The sequence below is a fragment of the Anomaloglossus baeobatrachus genome, chromosome 5 (genome assembly GCF_048569485.1).
Source record: "Anomaloglossus baeobatrachus isolate aAnoBae1 chromosome 5, aAnoBae1.hap1, whole genome shotgun sequence".
NCBI lineage: Eukaryota > Metazoa > Chordata > Amphibia > Anura > Aromobatidae > Anomaloglossus > Anomaloglossus baeobatrachus.
In genome coordinates, this window is record NC_134357.1 from 588,753,088 (window position 1) to 588,777,327 (window position 24,240).

At 45.2% G+C, this 24,240-nt stretch overlaps 1 long non-coding RNA gene across 1 annotated transcript in view; it reads left to right on the top strand.

Moving 5' to 3' along the window:
• Positions 1 to 24,240, top strand: part of LOC142310466 (uncharacterized) — a 180,414-nt gene that overhangs the window by 11,880 nt on the left and 144,294 nt on the right. Inside the window, exon 2 of the long non-coding RNA XR_012754162.1 lies at positions 10,466 to 10,541. This is a non-coding gene — a long non-coding RNA (uncharacterized LOC142310466). The remainder of the gene's footprint in view (positions 1 to 10,465; positions 10,542 to 24,240) is intronic.

The following is a 24,240-nucleotide window of genomic DNA, read 5'->3' on the forward strand; positions in this document are numbered from 1 at the left end:
ACTGTGTTTGTTTTTCCCACAGTGAAAACTGACCTGAGGTGCGGCTTCCCGAGCAGAGATGCGAGTGTTCTTTACAGGGAGAACACAGCGAGAGACTGCAGCTGCCTGCGCCCGGATCGTGGACATGTGCCGCTGCGGTCACCTGCGGAGGAGAATCGTGACCCCTATCGTGTGCACATACCCTTAAATCTGATTGTATCACAACTGCTGATACCCAGTAACATAAGTAACCCATTATTGGAATCAGGGTCTTTTTTCCTATATTATGATGCTCTCAGATTTCAAAGGGTGGGCGCACACAATCCTTGACATGCTGCTGTACGCAACGAGACAAAATAATCACTGATCTCGGGGTGACCAGCCAGACTCTAGTCTAAAAGACTGAGGTAAATGTGAGACTTTCCATTATTTCTGAGGTAAATGTGAGATTTTCCATTATTTCTGAGGTAAATGTGAGACTTTCCATGATTTGTGAGGTAAATGTGAGACTTTCCATGATTTATAAGGTAAATGCGAGACGTTCAATGATTTGTGAGGTAAATATGAATCTTTCCAAGATTTCTGAGGTAAATGTGGGACTATTCATAATTTCTGAGGTAAATGTGAGAATTTCTATGATTTCTGAGGTAAATGTGACACTTTCCATGATTTCTGAGGTAAATGTGGGACTATTCATAATTTCTGAGGTAAATGTGAGAATTTCTATTTCTGAGGTAAATGTGAGACTTTCCATGATTTCTGAGGTAAATGTGAGACTTTCTATGATTTCTGAGGTAAATGTGGGACTATTCATAATTTCTGAGGTAAATGTGAGAATTTCTATGATTTCTGAGGTAAATGTGACACTTTCCATGATTTCTGAGGTAAATGTGAGACTTTCTATGATTTCTGAGGTAAATGTGAGACTATTCATAATTTCTGAGGTAAATGTGAGAATTTCTATTTCTGAGGTAAATGTGAGACTTTCCATGATTTCTGAGGTAAATGTGAGACTTTCCATGATTTCTGAGGTAAATGTGCGACTATTCATAATTTCTGAGGTAAATGTGAGACTTTCTATGATTTCTGAGGTAAATGTGAGACTATTCATAATTTCTGAGGTAAATGTGAGAATTTCTATGATTTCTGAGGTAAATGTGACACTTTCCATGATTTCTGAGGTAAATGTGACACTTTCCATGATTTCTGAGGTAAATGTGAGACTATTCATAATTTCTGAGGTAAATGTGAGAATTTCTATTTCTGAGGTAAATGTGAGACTTTCCATGATTTCTGAGGTAAATGTGAGACTTTCCATGATTTCTGAGGTAAATGTGAGACTTTCTATGATTTCTGAGGTAAATGTGAGACTATTCATAATTTCTGAGGTAAATGTGAGAATTTCTATTTCTGAGGTAAATGTGAGACTTTCCATGATTTCTGAGGTAAATGTGAGACTTTCTATGATTTCTGAGGTAAATGTTAGATTTGTGACTGCCAGCAGCCAGCGAGGGCGCTCAAGACAGTGAAATCCTAGGTACACTGCCCCCTGGGAAATATGCAAATCAAAGAAGTCCGTGGAGCCTCTGTTAGGAGTCTCGACACAGAAACCAGCCAGATATCCCTCCGGGAAGGACCCAGCCAAGGGGTGACTCTTTTTAGGAGACCACCATAACGCAACGGGTATTCTGCGTAGTAGCAAGTGTTCTCCGCAGGAGACCACAGCTGCCTGTGCCCATGATCACGGTTCGGGACGCTGCCAACTTTCTTTCTGTCTTTCCTCCGGAGAACACTTGCGTCTTCGCAAGAATAAACTGACATGTTGCGGCTCGGAAAGTCAGTTTATGATGATATTTCTCTAAATGCCATCCACTGTGCTTCTACTGTACAATGCAGCGTTTTAGATGCTGCAAAAACACTCTGCAGCCAAAACGCTGCTGTTCCTGATCGTGGGCGCGTACCCAAGGGGAAATGCAAAAACCTGGAACTGTAGGAAAGCTGATTTCAACAAGTGAGGGGAAAAGCCGTGTAGACTGAGACCATGTGATGGTAACTGGCAGGCAGCGAGGTTCTGTGTGGCGGGCAGCGAGGCTTTGTGCAGTGGGCAGCGAGGCACAGGCCATTCTGAAGATGTTGGCGGTAAGGGTTTAAAATAATGGCGCCCAGATTCGGTGTATGAGCAGATGGAGCTCTCGGCTCAAACGCTCATCTGCGCACGCATCGACTCCGGCTGCCATTTCTTTGAAGCCCGCACCACCAACATCTTAAGAATGGCCAGTGCCTCACCAAACAGAGAGCGCCAACACAGAACAGCGCCGGCTGTGTGGTCAATATAAAGGACTGGCACATGACTTATTTCTTCCAAACACAATACTAAGGACCAGGGGGCACTCACTGCGAGTGGAAGAAAAGCGATTCCGACAGCTAAATAGGAAAGGGTTCTTTACAGTTAGAGCAGTCAGACTGTGGAATGCGACCACAAGAGGTAGTAATGGCTGATACTATAACAGCTTTTATATCAGGGCTGGATGATTTCCTCAGTACACACAACATTGTAAATGATTTAGTGACAAAATGTGTAATTGGTGGAGGAAGGCTGAACTACTATGTTTGCCCAAAAATAAGACACTGTCTTATATTTTTTTTTTGCCCCGGAAAATGAGTTAGGGCTTATTTTTGGGGTAAGGCTTTTTCTCAAGGAAACACAGTTGGGGGAAAGTTTACCCCTCAAAAAATGCAGACTCCCCTTCCCAGGAGACTCATACTTACTAGGCCCCGGGCATCTGCATCGCTCACAGGTCCTCCTGTGCTCTTCCAGCAGGTATGCTTCCTAGCTTCTGGCCGACTCATACACACACATTCATACACATACACTACAGTTCAAAAGTTTAGAGTCACTTAGATATCTCCTTATTTTTTTCAATGAAGCTAACATTAAATTAAACAGAAATCCCCTCTATACATTGTTAATGTGGTAAAAGACTATTCCAGCTGCAAACGTCTGGTTTTTAATACACTATCTACATAGGTGTATAGAGGCCCATTTCCAACAACCACCACTCCAGTGTTCTAATGGTGCATTGTGTTTGCTAACTGTGTTAGAAGGCTAATGGATGTTTAGAAATCCCTTGAAAACCATTGTGCAAGTATGTTGGCACAGCTGAAAACAGTTTTGCTGATTAGAGAAGCTATAAAACTGACTTTCCTTTGATCTAGTTGAGAATCTGGAACATTTACATTTGTTGGTTCCATTAAACTCTCAAAATGGCCAGAAAAAGAGAACTTTCTTGTGAAACTCGACAGTCTATTCTTGTTCTTAGAAATGAAGGATATCCCATGCGAGAAATTGCCAAGAAACCTGAAGATTTCCTACAACGGTGTGTACTACTCCCTTCAGAGGAGAGCACAAACAGGCTGTAACCAGAGTAGAAAGAGAAGAGGAGGCCGCGCTGCACAACTGAGCAACAAGACAAGTACATTAGAGTCTCTAATATGAGAAATCGACGCCGCACAGGTCCTCAACTGGCAGCGTCATTATATAGCAACCCGCAAAACGCCAGTGTCACCGTCTACAATGAAGAGGCGACTCCGGGATGCCGGCCTTCAGGGCAGAGTGGCAAAGAAAAGGCCTTATCTGAGACTGGCTAGTAAAAGGAAAAGATTAATATGGCCAAAAGAACACAGACATTGGACAGAGGAAGATTGGAAAAAAGTGTTATGGACAGACGAAGCGAAGTTTGAGGTGTTTGAATCACACAGAAGAACATTTGTGAGATGCAGAACTACTGAAAAGATGCTGGAAGAGTGCCTGACGCCATCTGTCAAGCATGGTGGAGGTAATGTGATGGTCTGGGGTTGCTTTGGTGCTGGTAAAGCTGTTGTGGGAGCAGCTTGCCCGTATGGTGCACAAAAAGTGCCCATCAAGCCAATCCAACTTGTGGGAGTGGGGAAGCATGGGGTGAAATATCTCCAGATTACCTCCGCAAATTAACAGCTAGAATGCTGCAAAGGAGTATTCTGTGCCGAAAGCAAAGTGTGAAGGAGAAAATTATTATTTCAAGTAAAAATTATTATTTCTAACCTCGTCAATGTCTGGACTATATTTTCTATTCATTATTCAACTCATTTGATTAATAAAAGTATGATTTTTCATGAAAAAGACAAAATTGTCTGGGTGACCCCAAACTTTTGAACTGTAGTGTACATACACACACAGACATCAGATCCCACACAGAATAGCACACACTCACCACATCCAGTGATACCGATTGCTTCTGGCTGGCAGAGAATCCTGGGATGGACTGCAGAGGAGTGCGAGGACCTGCAGGTGGAACACAGAGGACCTGTGGATGGAACTCATCGATCCGTTCCATCGCCAGGTCCTTCATGCGTTCCACCTGCAGGTCCTCGCACTCCACTACACTGCTTCCCAGGTCCCTATGTCGGCGAGAAGCAATCGATATCGCTGGATGTGGTGAGTGTGCGTGCGATCTAATGTGTGATTGTGTGTGTGCGCGATCTGATGTGTGTGTGCAATCTAATGTGTGTGTGTGTGTGTGTGTGTGAGCAATCTGATGTGAGTGTGCGATCTGATGTGTGTGGGTGTGTGATCCTTTCGTTTGACGTCTGGTGAGTATGATCGCAGTGTCTTCTCTCTTCCCTCTTTTGGGGGTGTCTGCTGTCTATAATGAAGTGTCCTGCAGTATTCTTTAACTTAACTTTTTAGCTGCATGGACACTTCATTATTGAACCGCAACTAGGGCTTATTTTCGGAGTAGGGCTTAGTTTTGGGGAAACACGGTACATTGACTTTGGTGTTTTTTTTTCAACCTATAACTATATAAGGCTAGGTTCACACACTGCGTTTTTTAGACGCTGCGTTTTTGTGCGTTTTTGCGGCAAAAACCGCACAAAAACGCACCCGCGTAAAAAAAAACGCGGCAAAAAACGCACGCGTTTTGCTGCGATTTGGTGCGTTTTTTGCTGTGTTTTGCTGCGTTTTTGCACACTGCGTCTTTATGCATTTTTTATCAGTGAACAAAAAAAAAAGTTCTGATGTCATTTCCTTCTTCAATATGTTCGTCATTCTCCACTAGTATATGCAGGAGAGCAGACAGCTGCAGAACTACAAGGCTCAGCATACTCCATCCAATAGTGTATGCAGGAGAGCAGACAGCAGCTGCAGAACTACAAGGCTCAGCATCCTCCATCCAGGACTGTATGCTGGAGAGTCAGGGGGAGCAGACCTACAAGGCTCAGCATCCTCCATCCAATAGTGTATGCAGGAGAGCAGACAGCAGCTGTCGAACTATAAGGCTCAGCATCCTCCATCCAATAGTGTATGCAGGAGAGCAGACAGCAGCTGTCGAACTACAAGGCTCAGCATCCTCCTTCCAGGACTGTATGCAGGATTTCTTTAACCCCCCCCAAACAAAAAAAATGACGTGGGCTTCGCCATATTTTTGTATGCTAGCCGGGTACAGCAGGCAGGTACGGGCTGCCCCCAACCCCCAACTGCCTATTTGTACCCGGCTGGGAACCAAAAATATAGAGAAGCCCTTTTTTTTAAATTATATCATGAATTTCATGAAATAATAAAAAAAAAAAATGACGTGAGCTTCGCCTAATTTTTGTGTCCAGCCGGGTACAACTAGGCAGCTGGGGATTGGAATCCACAGTACAGGGTGCCCATGCTTTCTGGGCACCCCCGCTGCGAATTGCAGCTTTCATAGAAGCGCCATCTTCTGACTCTGTATCCAACTCTTCCAGCTGCCCTGATGCCGGGTGGCTCACTGGGTAATAATGGGGTTAGGGCTAGCTGTATATTATCAGCTGGCCCTAAGCCCGAAATTCATGGTGTCACGCCAATATTAGACATGGCCACCATGAATTTCTAGTAAAGATAAAAAAACCACAACACACAGAAAAATATTTTTATTAGAAATAAAACACAACACAATTAGTGACTCCATCTTTATTGAAATAAAGCACCCCCCTCCGCAGTAATCCTGGGTCAAGGGTCCCGCGCCGTCCAATTTGGATCCAATATCATCTGATCGGTTTGCTGGAAGGCAAAGCGATCAGATGATGTGTCAGGTTCAAGGCCTGAAGCACATCACACATCAGCTGATTGTATAAAAGCCGTTTATACAATCAGATGATGCATCGGTGCAAAAAAAAACTCACTTATGTGCTGATTACCGGCAGCTCCTAGAGCGAGTCTGATCCCGTCCGATCGCTGCAGCAGCTGCCAGTAATCAGGGATGAAGTCACCTGACGCATCCGCTGATAACCGGCCGGGCGCCGGCGTCAGCCCAAGACGTACGATCAGCTGATGCGTCAGGTGACTGCATCAGGTGATCCATCGCCAGGTCCTGCATCCTGCAGGCATACGTACCCGAGGAGACTGCACACACCCGGAGCGGCGGTACCGGGAGGAGATGGGAGCGGGCATGGCACCGGGAGTCTGCAGACAGGTGAGTATGACTTTTTTTTCTACTGTTAACTTTTGTTTTCGCAGCCGCTTCCACCTCCCGCCCAGACATGGCGCCGCACGGGGGCAGACATGCACAGGACCGGAGGTGGAAGCGGCGGTGACGGTACCGGGAGGATTCACGCTTCTGTGTTTACTGACAGAAGGAATCCTCTTCCTGTACATGTCACTTTACTACCCACCTCCTGCGTTTATTGCTGCGTTTTTGGTCTTAGAAACGCACTAAAACGCACCTATTTGCGTTTCTCATTGCGTCTTTCAACATCCCATTGCACTCAATGGATGAAAAGCGCAGTGAAAAACGCGGGAATAATTGACATGCTGCGTTTTTGTGGCACCACAAAAACGCAGCTGAAAAAAACCGCTGTGTGCAGACAGCTAAAATTAAAACTCATAGACTTTGCTGGGGAAGCAAAGTCATGCAGTTTTCTGAGCAAAAACGCACCCGAAAACTGCGCAAAAACGCCGCGAAAAACGCACTGTGTGAACTTACCCTAAGGTTGTGTTCTCATGTCCTTCAATAATTCGTTTGTAAAAGATTGTACAAACGGATTACTTTTATAACCGATCTGTTAACGGATCCGTTATCAATATAGTCAATGCAACCTACTGTATATACTTTTATATAGCTAGCGAGCTAGAGAGGGAGAGCGATAGATAGATGATAGATAGATGTGCAATATATATATATATATATATATATTTATATATATATATATAAAATGTCCTACCCCCCTGCATATTGTAAGCTTGCACCCTTTAGTGCCTTTCATGTGGTGGCACTAAAGGGTGTTTAGCCTTGTTTTTTAACCCCATATTCAATTAAAAAAAAAAAATAACTCCGTGGGTGAAGCAGACAGCTGCAGTCTGCGGACTGCAATTGGCAGCTTTAGCTTGTCTGGTAATCCAAAACAGAGGTCACCCCACTCTGTTGCTTTAAGTTATTTATTTACAATTAAATAAATAATTCAAAAACAAAAAGGTGGGATCCCCAAAATTGGATCACCAGACAAGGTAAATTGGACAGCTGGGGTCTGATATTCTCAGACTGGGAGGCCCATAGTTATTGGGCCCTCCCCAGCCTAAAAATAGGAGGCCTCAGCCACCCCAGAAGTGACGCATCCAATAGATGCATCAATCCTGGTGCTTCGCCATAGCTCATCCCATTGCCCTGGTGCGGTGGCAAATAGGTCATTATATAGGGTTGATACCAGCTGTGAATTTCCCCCAGACACCCCCACTTACTAATCCAGTAGTTGAAAAAATAAAACTAAATTTTATTTGGACAAACACCCCCCCCACCAACTACAGCTCTCCTTCACCAATTTATTTAACACAATTTTTAAAAAAATGTCCAACGTAATCCGACAATGTTCCCCAAAAGCAAACCTGAAAGACATAAATAGAAAAAAAATTGCAAAAAAAGAAAGACAAGAAACACCCTCATTCACCAATTTATTTCCCTGGCAAATCCTTAATCCACATCCGGCATAATCCAATAAAAACCCCAGCTGAACTCGCGGTGTCACTGCTCTTCACTGAGTTCAATGCTCGCAGCCGTTCTCACGCCAAGTATCGCGAGACACCTCGGCTGTGACGTTGAGGGCTCTCGCGATACTTCTCGTGAAAACGGCCATGAGCATTTAACTCAGTGATGAGCAGTGATGCCGCGAGTTCAGCTGAGTTCATTGCCGTTTGCATTGAACTGAATATCATGATGTCACCACTCGTCATACCCATGGGCGCTCACACACTGATGTGTGACCCACTGCTATGACTTGGGCTGACCTCATGAGGTCATCTCAGATCACTGCAGTGCTTCTCAGAACAGTGTGTGAGGCTACAGTCACTGCTCTCCCAGCTAATAGGGAATGTTCTTCATTGATTGGGACAGCGAGTATGGGATTGTCCTGGCACCCCTTATTGGATTATGCCGGATTAGGAATTTTACAGGGAAATAAAGTAGTGAATGAGGGTGTCTCTTGTTTTTTTTTTTTTACTAATTTGCTCTTTTTATGTCTTTCAAGTTCGGTTCTGGGGATTGTCATGCGACGTCGCTATGTATTACGTCGTACATTTTTTTTAAATTGATGAATGAGGGCTGCAGTTTGTGGTGTTTGTCCAAATAATATTTAATTTTCTTTTTTTAAACTACTGGATTAGTCATGGGGGTGTCTTCTAGACGCCCACCCATTACTAATACCAGGGCTTGCTGTCAGCTGGAAATTCACAGCTAGCATCAACCCCATATATTACCCCGTTTGCCACCGCACCAGGGCAACGGGATGAGCCAAGGTGAAGTACCAGGATTGGCGCATCTAATGGATGTGCCACTTCTGAGGCAGCTGAATCCTGCTATTTTTAGGCTGTGGAAGGCCCAATATCCATAGGCATACCTGACCTAAGAATACCAGACCCCAGCTGTCCGCCTTACCTTGGCTGCTGATCCAATTTAGGGGGGCACATTTTTTGTTTTAAATTATTTAATCATTTAAAACAACAGCATGGGGTGACCTCTGTTTTGGATTACCAGTCAAGGTAAAGTTGCAGGCTGCAGCTTGTTTGCTTCACCTTACCTGGCTACCAAAAATAAGGCGGACTTCTAAAAAGTATTGAATTTGGGGCTAAAGGCAAGGCTAAACACCCTTTAGTGCCACATGAAAGGCACTAAAGGGTGCAAGCTTCCAATATGCAGGGGGTTGGACATTATATATGTGTTGCACACCTATCTATATATCCTATCTTAATCTATTCTATCTAGCATTTATGGGCAATGGATCCATTATAATGGGAGTCTGTGGGCAACGGATCAGTTAACTGATAGGTGAACAGATGCTTTACTAATGGATTCATCCCATAGACTCCCATTATGCTTAAACAGTTCCGTTAGCGATCCGTATTTGGATCCGCGCAAGAAATGTTCTCTCAGCACTTTTCGTATATGTCAATAACAACGGATGGCTGAGGGATTGAACCTAGCAGATGACTAATTTTGACCAATGCATTAACAGACCCGTCATCGTTATAGTCAATGGATCCATTAACTGATCCATTTTTGCATTTTCCAAACGGATTTAAAAATTATTATTATTTATTATTATAGCGTCATTTATTCCATGGCGCTTTACATGTGAAAGGGGTATGCATAATAGGCACAAGTAAATAATCATAAACAATACAAGGCACAGACTGATACAGGAGGATAGAGGTCCATGCCCGCGAGGGCTCGCAGTGTACAAGGGATAGGTGAGGATACAGTAGGTTAGGGTAGAGCTGGTTGTTCGGCGTTATATCAGACTGAGTGTTACGCAGGTTGTAGGCTTGTCGAAAGAGGTGCGTCTTCAGGTTCTTTTTGAAGCTTGTCAAGGTAGGCAAGAGTCTGATATGTTGTGGCAGAGCATTCCAGAGTATGGGGGAGGCACGGGAGAAATCTTGGATGCGATGGTGGGAAGAGGATATGAGAGGGGAGCAGAGGAGGAGATCTTGTGAGGATCGAAGGTTACGTTCAGGTAAGTACTGGAAGACTAGGTCACAGATGTAGGGAGGAGACAGGTTGTGGATGGCTTTGTATGTCATGGTTAGTGTTTTCAACTGGAGTCGTTGGGCAATGGGAAGCCAGTGAAGGGATTGTCAGAGAGGAGAGGAAATGGAAATGATTACAGGACATGAGAACGTAGCCCAACTATATCAATGCCAAAAAGAAAACAAAGAATGGCATTGACCCCTTAAAAGGTAATAACAGGGTAATTATAAAAGACAAAGAAAAGGCTGAGATATTAAACAGTCACTTTCCATCCTTTCACCAAGGAACTGACTGTTCCAGGAATCATTCAAGGCAAAAATCAAACTTTGCCACTTGATATAACTAATTTAACACAAAAAGAAGTACGCCTCCATCTGAGCAAATTAAACATTGATAAATATCCCAGCCAGATGGTATTCATTAATGGATATTGAGGGAATTGATCTCAGTAATTGACTCTTTTATAACAGGATTGGTGCCTCAGGATTGGAGGAGACTGCCATGGTACCAACAGTTAAGAAAGTGGATCCAGGCAATTATCTTTTGGTAAGTCTGACATCAGTAGTGTGCATAGATTTTTAGGGCATTTTAAGAGATGACATGCAAAAATATATTTCAGAGAATAATATAATAAGTGACAACCAGCATTGATTTACAAAAGATAAGTCATGTCTTACCAATATGTTGGGTTTCCATGGGGAGATAGGTGCAAATCATTCCAAAAGCATTTGCTAGTGTACCACATAACAGCCTTATAATACAGCTCTAAAGAGACTAGGTGAAACTATATGCAGATAGGTAAGAAATTGGCTAACTGACAGGAGACAAAGGGTCGTCATAAATTGAACATTCTGTAAATGAGCTGGGGGACCGCAGGGATCTGTGCTAGGACCGATTCTTTATTAATGACCTTGTGGATGGGATTGAGAGTAAAGTGTGAGTCTTTCCTGAGGACACCAAACTATGTAGGATATTAACCTTTATATGACATTTAGTTTACAGATTTCTCCCCCCAATATCCTTTGAAAGACTGTAGAAACGGTCCTTCAACGAAATGCTTAATCTCTGATACCTGTAATCCTTTCAACATCCCAATAGAGACTCCCTGATTAGACAACCATACATGCTCAGATGGGTGAGATGTTTAGGTGGAACTGTAAGTGATGCTGACCAGCGGTTAGTTTGCTCGAGATCAGCTGTCTCAGCATTTTGTATCACCTGTAGGAAAACCAGTACAAGATGCTCCATTTTTCCCGTGTCGCACAATGCTGTAACCTCCCGTCACACGTACTTACCTTCCAAACGACCTCGCTGTGGGTGGCGAACATCCACTTCCTGAAGGGGGAGGGACGTTCGGCGTCACAGCGACGTCACACAGCGGCCGGCCAATAGAAGCGGAGGGGCGGAGATGAGCGGGACGTAAACATCCCGCCCACCTCCTTCCTTCAGCATTGCCGGCGGGACAACAGGTATGATCTACGATGGCCTGCTGATAGGTCTTTGGCTTTGTGATCTTTTTTCGTTTCTATTGTAACAAATGTTACATCACAGGAAAGCCTTATGTGTCTAATATATGTTTTCAAAATTTTGTTTGTTGGTTATGGCAGTGTTTCTGTGCACGCGGGAAAACAAAATGGCAGAAGTTCAGGGTGCAAAAATTAGTCACTAAGGTGATGGCGTCTGTGTTCTGGGATAAGGAGGGCGTGCTGCTAGTGGACTACCTTCAAAAGGGTTCCACCATCAATGCAAGGTATTACATTGAACTTTTGGACCAATTGAAGGCAGCTCTGAAGGCCAAAAGCCGCGGCAAGCTGGCCAAAGGAATCTTGTTCCTTCAAGACAACGCCTCCGCTCACACTGCACAACACAATATAACTCCAAGTCAATGACTTCTGTGAAATCATCCTGTCTAGCTATAAAGCAGCAATGATTGTGAACCAATTTCTCCTGCTGGCGTGAAAATGGAAAAGACAAAAGGTAGAAATGATCAGCAACTAGCAAGTCAATCCCTCTAAAGGAGTGTTTCTGCAGGTGGTGACCACAGACCATTTCTCTGTTCTCATCCTTTTTGTCTGTTGTTTTGGTCACTTTTGCATTTTGTCATTGTTCTCACCCCTAGAGGTAGCATGAGGCGGTGTCTACAACCCACAGATATTTCTCAGCTAGTGCAGCTCATCCAGGATGACACATCACTGCGAGCTGTGGCAAGAAGGTTAGCTGTGTCTGTCAACACTGTGTCAAGAGCATGAGGCAGATACCAGGATACAGGCCAGTACGCCAGGAGACATGGGTGGGCCATAGGAGGGCAATAACCCCGTAGCAGGACTGCTACCTCGTCCTTTGTGCAAAGAGGAACAGAAGGAGTAGGGCCAGAGCCCTTCAAAATGACCTCCAGTAGGCCACTAATATTCATGTGTCTGCTCAAACTGTCAGAAACAGACTCCATGAGGGCCCGACGTCCACAAGTGGATGTTATGATTACAGCTCAACAACGTGCACGGCGGTTGTCACTTGCCAGGGAAGACCCAGATTGGCAGATTGAACATTGGTGCCCTGTGCTCTTCACGGATGAGAGTAGGTTCCCACTGAGCACATGTGGCAGACGAGTCTGGAGACGCCGTGGAGAACGTTCTGCTTCCTGTAACATCCTCTACAATGACCAGTTTGTTACTGGGTCAGTCTTTTTTGTGGGGTGTGGAGGTATTTCTTTGGGGGACTGCACAGCTCTCTATGTGCTAGCCAGAGGTACCCTGTGTGGTGGTGTGTCCCTCCCCCCGACCCGTATTCATGTACTCTATGCCATAAAGGGTTACGTAGGTTGCTATGCAGTTTTTGTTTTTCTCATCTGGGGGTGACTCCAATAAAGAGGCCTGTGGGAGACAATGGAGCCATGAGCTTCTGTAGACTTCTTCATAGATGGCCACATACTCAAAAGTGGGTGTGAACCCTTTCCCTCCAGGGGTGGATCCACAGGGACTGAAGAGCACACTCTTGGTGGATCAGTCAGTTGAGTTGAGTGTGGGCTGAGATTCAAGCAGCTGGGATCTTCGGTGAGGCAAGACACTGGCGCCTGTGTGTGAATTTATGGAAGCTGTCACGTGGGATTGGGTTGTGTCCCTCGTCTGTTGGGTCCATTGACTTCTTCCAAGGATTACTTAGATGTGTTCTCTGGCCTTGGATTGCCAGGTGGCACCCCTCGAACTTTGAGGACTCATTGTGGACTCTAAAGAACAATATTGATGTTGGATGTTCTATGCTCCCTGCCTCAATAATAAAACTTGTTGGATTGTTCATTGGTCTGGTGTCCCTGCCTGCTCTGTCGCATACCCCCTCACACCTTGACTGCCATTAGGTACCGGGATGAGATCCTCAGACTCATTGTGAGACCATATCCAGATTCTGTGGGCCCTGGGTTCCTTCTAATTCATGACAGTGCTAGGCCTCATGTGTCTCAAGTGTGTCAGCAGTTCCTCCATGATGAAGACATTGATGTTTTGGACTGACCTGCCCATTTCCCAGATCTGAATCCAATCGAGCACATCTGGGACATTTTGTCTTGTTCCATCTACCAACACTACATTGCTCCAGAGACTGTCCAGGAGTTGACGGATGCTTTAATCCAGGTCTGGGAGGAGATCCCTCAGGAGGACATTAACCGCCTCATCAGGAGCATGGCCTGGTGCTGTAAGGAGGTCACACATTACTGAACCTCATCAGGAGCATGCCCAAGTGTTGTAAGGAGGTCATATATGCACGTGAAGGTCACACACACTACTGAGCCTCATTTACTTGTCTTGAGGCATTTCCACTGTTCCACAAGTTGGATCAGCCTGTAATTCTTTTGTTACCACTTTGATATAGTATCATTCGAAATCCAGACCTCCATGGGATATTAGTTTTAATTTACATTGATCATTTCTATTGTTCTTAACATATTCTACTATGTAATGAAGAAAGATTTGCAAGTGGAATATTTCATTCATGGAGATCTAGGATGTGGTATTTTAGTGTTTTTTTGTACAGTATATTTAATGGAATACAACTTTAGAACACAATAAATTGTATATATGCAATACACTATACAGTAAGTGGAATAAAAAGAACAGTTTTCAATAACAATGTACGGAATAACATTTGTGCAGTCTATTAATTTGTTCTGACACATAATATCGCCTCCATCAGATCCTCCTTCATAGCTGACATCAAATCTGACCTAATTATTTTAAGGCTTCCTCTGTTAGAGCGTCTTTTCCTTTAGTAAGCTGTTGATCATCCAGCAATATACGATGACTTGGGTCCACATACACAGCGGCCAGAAGAGTTTTATTTTCTAACTAGCTGTAGCACCCGGCGTTGCCCGGGATAGTAACTGTCTTTCTGTTTCTCTTGCAGTCTATGTCTGTCTCCCACTCTGTCTGTCTGTGTCTGTCTGTCTCTATCTTTTTGCCTGTCTTTTTCCCTGTCTGTCTCTGTCTCTTTCTTTGTCTGTTTCTCTATTATTTCCCTGTCTGTCTCTATCCCTGTCTGTCTCTATCCCTATCTATCTCTTTCCCTGACTGTCTCTTTCCCTGTCTGTCTCTTTGTCTGTGTCTGTCTCTTTCCCTGTCTATCTTTTTCCTTGCCTGTTTGTCTCTTGACATGTCTGTCTCTTTACCTGTCTGTCTCTTTCTCTGTCTGTCTCTCTTTCCTTGTCTGTCTCTTTTCCTGTCTCTTTGTCTCTTTCCCTGTCTCTTTCACTGTCTGTCTGTCTCTTTCTCTGTCTCTTTGTCTGTCTCTTTCCCTGTCTGTCTCTTTCCCTGTCTCTGTCTGTATCTGTCTGTATGTCTCTTTCCCTGGCTGCATTGTAACACGCCAGCATTCCATATAAGGGCGTGGCTGCGCATTCTTTTGAAGTTCTGGCTGCACTGTGGCTCCCAGCTCCACTGATTTTAATGGAGGCAGGTTTTTTGGTGAATAACTGTAAAGCGCGAGGTTAAAATTTTTCTCAAAACATAGTCTATGATGTTCCCTGAGTCAAATGGGGTGTCTGTGCAAAATTTCGTGATTGTACATGCGACGTTGCGAATTCCGCGGATTCCTTTAGCGGACATACACACATACATACATACTGTACATACATACATACACTCAGCTTTGTATATTAGACAGCAGTGTGTCTCTCTCTCTGTTTCATTGACGCAGCAATGCCATCTGTAATGAAACCTCTTTGGGACAGGCTAAACAGCAAGTTCTTCCACTCCTTTATGACAATGCCAGGAGTTAAATCTTCTGTTTGTAATTTTTATAGTTACTGTAAATGAGTGATGAAGCTGTGTCCATTCACCTTCATTTAGCAATAAAAAAAATAAATAAAAATATTCAGCACATTCCATATTGAACTGCTGTACACAATTTGTATATATTTTAGGAGTCGGTCCATTTTATATTGACTCCGACTCCACCAAAATTGACTCCCAATTCCACAGCCCTTCAACGGTGAAGACCAAATAAAAATTGAAAAAAAAAAATCCAGCACCAGCATAAATAAAATGAAAAAGTTTATTACAAAAATTAAAAGCCCATTACACATCCATGTCTAGGGCATAATAAGAACATGGAAACGTCAACGCGTTTCATTTTATTTATGCTGGTGCTGGATTTTTTTTTGATTTTTATTTGGTCTTCACCTGGGACCCGGATCAGGATTTCCAAGCACCGCACCCTTCTATTATTCTCCAGGGAGCTGCTATTCTCTTCTCAACACTACACTTCAATGGTGACAGACAGAATCTCCCTCAAAAAATCCAGAAGATCCCTTTGTATGATTTTTAAATAATTTGCATTTTGTTGCATGAAATAAGTACCGTATTTTTCGGATTATAAGACGCACTTGGGGTGCGTCTTAAAATCCGAATATAGCTTACGGGGGGCTGTCTGTGCGGCGACCGGGTGCGTTCCAGCGGCCGGGTGCCTGTGGCTCCGTGCGGGCGGCTAGGTGCCTGTTGGTGCCGGCTCCCTCTGTCCTGGAGGCCGGCTGCCTCTCAGTGTGGGCGGGCGGCCTGCTGGCTGCCACTCTGTGCGTGCATGCCAGTAGGTGGCTGTGCGGTGAGTGTCCCAGTTCAAATGATGGCGCCGGGAGTCATCGCGTGTGCAGATGGAGCCCTTGGATGAGCGCTCCATCTGCGCATGCACCGCTCCAGATGCCACCATTTCAACCGGGACCGCCGCCACTGGGACACTCACCGCACCGGCCTGCTCCACTACTGACCCGCCGCTGAAGCCGCCACTGACATTACGAACCCGCAGCTGCTGCTGCTACTGACACCATGGGCCCACCGCTGGTGCCACCACTGACCGCTGCGCCACTGGCCGCTGCTGCTGCCACCACTGACCGCCGCCGCCACTGATCGCCGCCGCTGCTGCCAGCACAACCTCTGCCTCCTGTGACCCGCTTCACCACCACTGCTGCCCCCCTATGGTAAGACAACACCGGAGTATAAGACGGACCCCATTTTTTATCTCTACATTTGGGGTGCGTCTTTGGGCACCCCTATTAATGTGAACCTTTTTTCTTTATAACAATTTGGGTTTTTGCAGCAGCTATTTCAGTTTCATATATCTAATAACTGATGGACTCAGTAATATTTCTGGACTGAAATGAGGTTTATTGTACTAACAGAAAATGTGCAATCCCCATTGAAACAAAATTTGACCGGTGCAAAAGTATGGGCACCCTTATCAATTTCTTGATTTGAACACTCCTAACTACTTTTTACTGACTTACTAAAGCACTAAATTGGTTTTGTGACCTCATTGAGCTTTGATCTTCATAGGCAGGTGTATCCAATCATGAGAAAAGGTATTTAAGGTGGCCACTTGCAAGTTGTTCTCCTATGTGAGTCTCCTATGAAGAGTGGCATCATGGGCTCCTCAAAACAACTCTGAAATGATCTGAAAACAAAGATTATTCAACATAGTTGCTCAGGGGAAGGTACAAAAAGTTGTCTCAGAGATTTAAACTGTCAGTTTCCACTGTGAGGAACATAGTAAGGAAATGGAAGAACACAGGTACAGTTCTTGTTAAGCCCAGAAGTGGCAGGCCAAGAAAAATATCAGAAAGGCAGAGAAGAAGAATGGTGAGAACAGTCAAGGACAATCCACAGACCACCTCCAAAGACCTGCAGCATCATCTTGCTGCAGATGATGTCAATGTGCATCGGTCAACAATACAGCGCACGTTGCACAAGGAGAAGCTGTATGGAGAGTGATGCGAAAGAAGCCGTTTCTGCAAGCACGCCACAAACAGAGTCGCCTGAGGTATGCAAAAGCACATGTGGACAAGCCAGTTACATTTTGGAAGAAGGTCCTGTGAACTGATGAAACAAAGATCGAGTTGTTTGGTCATACAAAAAGGCATTATGCATGGAGGCAAAAAGACACGGCATTCCAAGAAAAGCACTTTCTACCCACAGTAAAATTTGGTGGAGTTTCCATCATGCTTTGGGGCTGTGTGGCCAATGCCGGCACCGGGAATCTTGTTAAAGTTGAGGGTCGCATGGATTCAACTCAGTATCAGCAGATTCTGGACAATAATGTGCAAGAATCAGTGACGAAGTTGAAGTTACGCAGGGGATGGACATTTCAGCAAGACAATGATCCAAAACACTGCTCCAAATCTACTCAGGCATTCATGCAGAGGAGCAATTACAATGTTCTGGAATGGCCATCCCAGTCCCCAGACCTGAATATCATTTAAAATCTGTGGGATGATTTGAAGCGTGCTGTCCATGCTCGGTGACCATCAAACTTAACTGAACTGGAATTGTTTTGTAAACAGGAATGGTCAAATATACCTTCATCCAGGATCCAGGAACTCATTAAAAGCTACAGGAAGCGACTAGAGGCTGTGATTTTTGTAAAAGGAGGACCTACAAAATATTAATATCACTTTTATGTTGAGGTGCCCATACTTTTGCACCGGTCAAATTTTGTTTAAATGCGGATTGCACATTTTCTGTTAGTACAATAAACCTCATTTCAATCTAGAAATATTCCTCAGTCCATCAGTTATTAGATATATGAAACTGAAATAGCTGCTGCAAAAACCCAAATTGTTATACAGAAAAAAGGTTAACAATAATAGGGGTGCACAAACTTTTTCATATGACTGTAATCCGATGCGTCTTTTAAAACGAAAAATATGGTATTTGGTCACCTATCAACTAGCAAGAATTCTGGCTCTCACAGACCTGTTATTTTTACTTTAAGAAGCTCCTACTCTGCGCTCATTACCTGTATTAATTGCACCTGTTTGAACTCAATACCTGTATAAAACTCCAACCTCCCCACTATGGCCAAGACGAAAGACCTGTCTAAGGACACCAGGGACAAAATTGTAGACCTGCACAAGGCTTGGATGGGCTGCATGACAATAGGCAAGCAGCTTGGTGAGAAGGCAACAACTGTTGGCACAATTATTAGAAAATGGAAGATACACAAGATGACTATCAATCTTCTTCTGTCTGGGGCTCCTTGCAAGATATCGCCTCGTGGAGTAAGGATGATTCTGACAAAGGTCAGGAATTAGCCTAGAACTATACTGTAGGGCCTGGGCAATGACCTGAAGAGAGCTGGGACCACAGTCTCAAAGATTACCGTTAGTAACGCATTACGCTGTCATGGATTAAAATACTTTAAGGCACACAAGGTCCCCCTGCTCACACCAGCATATGACAAGGCCTGTTTGAAGTTTGCCAGTGACTATCTGGATGATCCAGTGGAGGCATGGTTGAAGGTCATTAGGTCAGATGAGACCAAAATAGACCTTTTTGGTATCAACTCCATTCGCCATATTTGGAGGAAGAAGAAGGATGAGTACAACTGCAAGAGCACCGTCCTAACCGTGAAACATAGGGCTAGAAACATCATACTTTGGGAGTGCTTTTATGTTAAGGGGACAGAATGACTTCACCGTATTGAGGGGAGCATGAATGGGGTCATGTATTGCAAGATTTTGGCCAACAATCTCCTTCCCTCTGGAAGATGGGTCGTGGCTGTGTCTTCCAGCATGACAATAACCTGAAACACAGCCAGGGCAACTAAGGAATGACTCTGTAAGAAGCATTTGAAGATCCTGGAGTGGCTTAGCCAGTCTCCAGACCTGAACCCAATAGAACATTTTTGGAGAGAGCTGAAACTTAATGTTGCCCAGCGTCAGCCCCAAAACCTGAAAGATCTGGAGAAGATCTGTATGGAGGAGTGACCTGGAATATCGTGAGAAGATCAATATGGAGGAGTAACCTGAAAGATCTGGAGAAGATCTGTATGGAGGAGTGACCTGAAAGATCTGGAGAAGTAGTATTTGTGGAACAAGGCAGATACTATGAGGCCTACAGGTAAGAAAACTTTCACCATCCTATTACCTGTATGCCCATAGTAATAGCTTAAAACGGTCAAAGGAGGTGACAGATTCCCTTTAAATGTCCTCAGAAAAGTGGTTGACTCCTAAATTTACCTTAGAAATGAGGTAAAACTTAAAAATTGATCTCACATATGCAGCGACTTTCGAAATTTACTGTGAAAAAAGCAGTAAAGTGATAAATTTACCTCAGAAATGTGGTAATAATTGAAAGTTTACCTCAGATATACAGTGTCTGACATTCACCTTGAAAAAGAGCAGTAAGATGATAAATTTACCTCAGAAATGCAGTGAAATTGAAAAACGTTGTTTGAGAAGGAAAATAATATACTGTAGTAATAAATAGGGCCTACAATGCTGTCACGCTCCCCGGCTCCCCTGCCACGCTCCCCGGCTCCCCTGCCTCGCTCCCCTGCCACGCTTCCCGGCTCCTCTGCCATGCTCCCCGGCTCCCGGACCTCGCTTCCCCGCTCCCGGGCTCTGCTCCCCGGTCCCCCGCTCCTCAGCCTCCATGCTCCCTCACCTGCCTCTTCCAGGCAACCTGGTCCCCGGTCCCGGCGCCCGTCTGCTGTTCTGAGCCGGCCCGGCACTCCTGCCTCCTGTACACCGCATCCTGCCCTGGCTTCTGGCACCCGGGCCTCGCGCATGCGCATTAGGGCGTGCGCGCGGTCATTGACCTTTTCTTAAAGGGCCAGTCTCCTCCAACAGGATATTGAAGATGCAGGTACAGGGTATATAGGGGGTTCCTTTCCAAGTGGGCGGGGCCTGTTCTTCGTGTTTGCTAAGCTAGGAGTCAGGTCTCCTTGTGTTTTGTGCCATACTTACCTATCTGTCTTGTAGAGTCGGCCCCGTCTCGCCAACCGTTCCTGACGACTCCCGAATCCCGAATGGTGACTGCCTGCCATCCCGTCAGTCCCTACCATCTCCGATCCCTGCATCCGTGTGGTGACCCACCTCCTCGCTCCGTTGGTTCCGGATTCTGCCTGACGTCATCTCGGCCTCCGAACCTGAGCTCCGTCACCCGGACTACCTTCAGAGACTCCGTGGTCCCAGAGACTTCTTCACTCCACTCCTCTGAACGGACTGTCCTGCTACCTGTCGTGCTCCGGCTACCGGGCACCTTGCCCTCGGTGAGGTGTTCAGCCCAGTGGATCCACCTCCTGGGCCTACCCGTCCTCTTGGTCCTAACAAATGCAATAAGGGCTCACATTTATATCACAGCTCCTGGACACGGCAATTTTATTTCTTACTTTTGTACAGAGCCATAATAGGGCCACCATAGAGGTGCATAAAGTCTACTATGCCTCCAGTTTCCATCAGGTTTCTCTATGCAAGTGCGTCCATGCAGATGAATTCAGTAGGACAGTACTTTTACCTCAGGGTGACAGTGTGATATGTGAAAGAATTTCCACCACAGCATCTCTGTTCGAGACCACGCAAAAGCCTTCTCTATCTCAAAGGTTTTTTTCTTTCACACTGCAGAGCCTGATAGATGAACTAAGATGGCAATCCTGGAGGCCATTCTTAAGCCTCAGTTGCCCCATTGATAACAATGAGGTCAGCAATCAGATTACAACATCCAAGATCGTAGTGATCTCTGATCCTAGGTTTTGATGCTCACTACACCGTATGCAGAATTACATGTTGTCCTACTACAAGCTGTATAGGCTTGAGAGCCCACTACCAATTAAGTAAATCGGGTGATGTGCATCTCTGTAATGAGGAGGGGTGCGGTGTAATGACATCAACACCCTATATAAGGGGTGCTTAATTATTAGGCAACTTCCTTTCCTTTGGCAAAATGGGTCAGAAGAGAGATTTGACGGGCTCTGAAAAGTCCAAAATTGTGAGATGTCTTGCAGAGGGATGCAGCAGTCTTGATATTGCCAAACATTTGAAGCGTGATCACCGAACAATCAAGTGTTTCATGGCAAATAGCCAACAGGGTCGCAAGAAGCGTGTTGGGCAAAAAAGGCGCAAAATAACTTCCCATCAATTGAAAAAAATCAAGCGTGAAGCTGCCAAGATGCCATTTGCCACCAGTTTGGCCATATTTCAGAGCTGCAACGTTACTGGAGTATCAAAAAGCACAAGGTGTGCCATACTCAGGGACATGGCCAAGGTAAGGAAGGCTGAAAACCACCACCTCTGAACAAGAAACATAAGATAAAACAATACTGGGCCAAGAAATATCTTAAGACTGATTTTTCAAAGGTTTTATGGACTGATGAAATGAGAGTGACTCTTGATGGGCAGATGGATGGGCCAGAGGCTGGATCAGTAAAGGGCAGAGAGCTCCTCTCCGACTCAGACGCCAGCAAGGTGGAGGTGGGCACTGGTATGGGCTGGGATCAGCAAAGATCAACTTGTGGGACCTTTTCGGGTTGAGGATGGAATGAAGCTCAACTCCCAGACCTACGGCCAGTTTCTGGAAGACATCTTCTTCAAGCAGTGGAACAGGAAGAAGTCGGTATCGTTCAAGAAAAACATGATTTTCATGTAGGACAATGCTCCATCACATGCATCCAACTACTCCACAGCGTGGCTGGCCAGTAAAGGTCTAAAAGATGAAAAAATAATGACATGGTCCCCTTGTTACCCTGATCTGAACCCCATAGAGAACCTGGGGTTCCTCATAAAATGTGAGATCTAGAGGGCAGGAAAAGAGTACACCTCTCGGAACAGTGTCAGGGAGGCTGTGGTGGCTGCTGCACGCAATGTTGATCGTAAACAGATCAAGCAACTGACAGAATCTATGGATGGTTGCTGCTGAGTGTCATCATAAACAAAGGGGGCTATATTGGGCACTAATTTTTTTGGGTTTTGTTTTTGCATGTCAGAAATGTTTATTTCTAAATTTTGTGCAGTTATATTGGTTTACCTGGTGAAAATAAACAAGTGAGATGGGAATAGATTTCTTTTTTTATTAAGTTGCCTAATAATTCTGCACAGTAATAGTTACCTGCACAAACAGAATCCTCCTAAGGCCCCCTTCACACGTCCGTGATACACGTGCGTGTTTGGTCCGTTTCCGTATATACCGGAGACACGGCCAAACGTGCACCAATGTTATTTAATGTTCGAGGACACTTGTGCATTTTTCATTAAGGTCCGTGGGTCCGTGTGCGTGCTACGTTTGTGTCTTCGTTTTGCACGGATGCATGTCCGTTTTCAGCACGCAACACGCAGCACGGACCCAATGAAAGTCAATGGGTCTGTGCGCACGTCCGAGTGACACGGACGCATCTCTGTTTGCTCCCTGTACGTTTTTTGCTTTTTTCATGTGATGTCGGTCTTTTTTCTTTTTCTGTTTCGTTCTCTCCCTCAGTCCGTCGGTCGGTCGGTATCTCTCTATGTCTGTCGGTCGGTCTCTCTGTCTTATCTGTTCCTCTCGCTGTCTGTCGGTCAGTTTCCCCCCCCTCTCTCATACTCACCGTTCCCCGATCTCCGGCGCGGCGCTGCACTGCTGTTCTCTAAACTCCGGCGGCTTTTCCTCTTTTGAAAAAGCCGTCCGCTCATTAAACAATCTCGTATTCCCTGCTTTTCCCGCCCACCGGCAAATATGATTGGTTGCAGTGAGACACGCCCACACGCTGAGTGACAGCTGTCTAACTGCAACCAATCACAGCCGCCGGTGGGCGTGTCACTATGGAGCAGAGAAATAAATAAATAATTAAAAAAACCGGCGTGCGGTCCCCCCCAATTTTAATACCATCCAGATAAAGCCATACGGCTGCAGGCTGGTATTCTCAGGATGGGGAACCCCACGTTATGGGGAGCCCCCCAGCCTAACAATATCAGTCAGCAGCTGCCCAGAATTGCCGCATACATTAGATGCGACAGTTCTGGAACTGTACCCGGCTCTTCCCGATTTGCCCTGGTGCGTTGGCAAATCGGGGTAATAAGGAGTTATTGGCAGCCCATAGCTAGATTAAGTCCTAGATTAATCATGTCAGGCGTCTATGAGACACCTTCCATGATTAATCTGTAAGTTACAGTAAATAAACACACACACACCTGAAAAAATCATTTATTAGAAATAAAAACACTAACAAATTCCCTGGTTCAACAATTTAATAAGCCCCAAAAAGCCCTCCATGTCCGGCGTAATCCAGGATGGTCCAGCGTCGCTTCCAGCTCTGCTGCATGGAGGTGACCGGAGCTGCAGAAGACACCGCCGCTCCTGTCACCTGCACGCAGCAAATGAAGACAGCCGCGCGATCAGCTGAGTTGTCACTGAGGTTACCTGGACCCAGCGGTGGATGCAGCGGTGGCCGCGGGTAACCTCAGTGACAGCTCAGCTGATCGCACTACTCACCTCATTTGCTGCGTGGAGGTGACAGGAGCGGCGGTGTATTCTGCAGCTCCGGTCACCTCCATGCAGCAGGGCTGGAAGCGACGCTGGACCATCCTGGATTACGCCGGACATGGGGGTCTTTTTGGGGCTTATTAAATTGTTGAACCAGGGAATTTGTTAGTGTTTTTTATTTCTAATAAAGGATTTTTTCGGGTGTGTGTGTGTTTATTTACTGTCACTTACAGATTAATCATGGAAGGTATCTCAGGGAGACGCCTGACATGATTAATCTAGGACTTATTGGCAGCTATGGGCTGCCAATAACTCCTTATTACCCCGATTTGCCAACGCACCAGGGCATATCGGGAAGAGCCGGGTACAGTCCCAGAACAGTCGCATCTAATGTATGCGGCAATTCTGGGCGGCTGCTGACTGATATTGTTAGGCTGGGGGGCTCCCCATAACGTGGAGCTCCCCATCCTGAGAATACCAGCCTTCAGCCGTATGGCTTTATCTGGCTGGTATTAAAATTGGGGGGGACCGCACGCCAT